General features: G+C 43.2%; 1 long non-coding RNA gene across 1 annotated transcript; it reads right to left on the reverse strand.

The window, feature by feature from the left end:
• Window positions 1–903: 903 nt before the first annotated feature.
• Window positions 904–2033, reverse strand: LOC116089266. The gene is made up of 2 exons (XR_004118251.1): window positions 1206–2033; window positions 904–1060 (listed from the first exon to the last, which is right to left on the reverse strand). It is a non-coding gene; the product is annotated as an uncharacterized LOC116089266 (long non-coding RNA).
• Between the last annotated feature and the right edge of the window lie 74 nt (window positions 2034–2107).

Below are 2107 nucleotides of genomic sequence, written 5' to 3' on the forward strand. Positions count from 1 at the left end.
GGGAGGGGTCTACTTCAGGACAGTAGGAGGTAGGCTCATCTGGCATCCGAAAGTCAAGAGTGTTCACCAGAGTTTCACTAGCATGCTGTAATCATTTGTATCGCCCTCTGAAGAGAAGGCCTTCATCCCCCCAGTGCAGGCCACACTCCTAGCTTTGTGTCAGGACCTTCCTGCACTGCAGGGAGGGAGGAGTTATGCCTAAATAAAAGCTTGGCCAAGAATTAGCTATGAGGAGTAACTTATAGACTTTTTGAAAGATGTCCAAAAGCCACGAAGTCTCATTCACCCATGGCTCTAAAACGAGATTATAATAGCGCTTCGAACTTCAGTATGTTTTCCCTTGTTACAAATGTACATTTTTGACCTTTGTATTTTGGTTTAGAGTGAAATGTGCAGTTTAAAGAAAATACTCAAGTTACATCCACACCATTTATTAGGTTTTTTTTTCTCCCTATTTAGACGTTCACTTTCTCACACTGTGTCATGAAGTTTACCTTAAGAAACTGGGCCCTGTTTGTTGCTTTGTTTCTTAGTTCTGACCACACGTTTTGACTCATTATGGCTTTGAAATATATTTGGCCATCTGGGAATGCGCCCCTCCAAAGCTAATCCTTTTTAATTTTTCAGGATCTTTCTTTTCTTTTCAGAAGAGCTTTAGAGTAAGTTCTCCAAGTTTTCAAAGTATCTATGGTCTTATCAACTTTATATATTAATAAGAAAATGTGATATCTATCTATATTGAGTTCCTCTTTTGAGAAACAAAGCAGTTTTGAAATTTCACGGTATATATTTTCTACAACCTAATGACTCCTGAAAAAAAAAACCCACAAAAAATGACCCTCAATTCTTTTGGGAATTAGAAATACATGCAGATAGCCAATTTAAAAAAAAAGTTAAGCTATATTTGCCCTTGTAGATACAAAAAGTGTATTATCAATCTAACTTACAATGTTTACGGATAAAGAAATAGATCAGAAAGATATGGCAGGAAGTGGAGAGATGAACCAGGTTTGCAGAGTCAGGTCTCTGAGATCTGGATTATCTGGATTGGAGGTCAGACCTAAAATAATAATAGCACATTGTTTAAGTCAAGAGCAAACACACCTATATTAAGAAGGTGTTCTTTGTGCACAGAAGTCAGGCTGCCTGCCCGTGGGCGCCTCCCCTGCTATATCTGGCTCTCCCTGCCCACTGGCCTCTGTTACCTGTCACAGCACCTGGTGGTGAAGGTGTGGGAGATTGCTCTTTAAGACTCCCACAGCCAGTTCAGGAGACAACCCGAGCCCCTGGGAGCTGCTTTGGGGATGTCTTGGGTACTCAGGACCATGTACTTTGCAGCTAGGCTTCTGTAGTTCTTCTGGAGAGCTGGGTGGTCCAGATCACCTGACTCATCCCAGCCCATCCTGTATCCAGTGCCAGGATCGAAGTGAAGTGGTCCCTCTGCTCAAGGCTTCCTGAATCCCGAGATTTGACCATGGTTAGAATTCAGCCTCCTGAAAGCTGACAGTTTGGGGACAGCACCGACCCTTTCTTATCCAGGGAGCTTCCTGGTAACCAGGAGGAACCAAAGACAGGATTACCGGAGCCTCCCCTGGCTATTGGTTTTTAGGGCCTCCTCCTAAAACTCATCCAGCCCTTAGAAGGCGCCCTCTTAACGTGCTGGGTAGCCAAGGAGACTATTTTGTTAGGAAAACTACATGAGCTCTGACAGAAGTATTGTAGACAGAAAGTTTTCTCTTTTCTGCAGACAGGAGTGTGGCTGTTTGGGGAAGTCATCACCCAGTATTGTATTTTGAGTAGTTCGCTGGCTGACAATGGCGACCTCACTGAATAGGGTGTGTGACTTCATTGTCTTCATTGTTTCTCCATGGCGGAAGGCTTGTTACCGTCAGTGCTCAGGTGGGATGTCTATGTCTTTACACGCCTAAGTTTTTTTTTTTTTTTTTTTTTTTAACTGCTTCTGACCAGATGACTCAGGGGAATGTGAGATTTGAGTGCCAATTTGAGACAATAGAAAGTTCCAGGCTTCCACCTCAGCGTGATACAAAGGGTTAATTCTATGGATGGGTTTCCCGGAAGTTGGAGGAGATGACACGGGACATTCTAG

This window comes from Mastomys coucha, unplaced genomic scaffold, assembly GCF_008632895.1.
Source record: "Mastomys coucha isolate ucsf_1 unplaced genomic scaffold, UCSF_Mcou_1 pScaffold14, whole genome shotgun sequence".
In the NCBI taxonomy this organism is placed as follows: domain Eukaryota; kingdom Metazoa; phylum Chordata; class Mammalia; order Rodentia; family Muridae; genus Mastomys; species Mastomys coucha.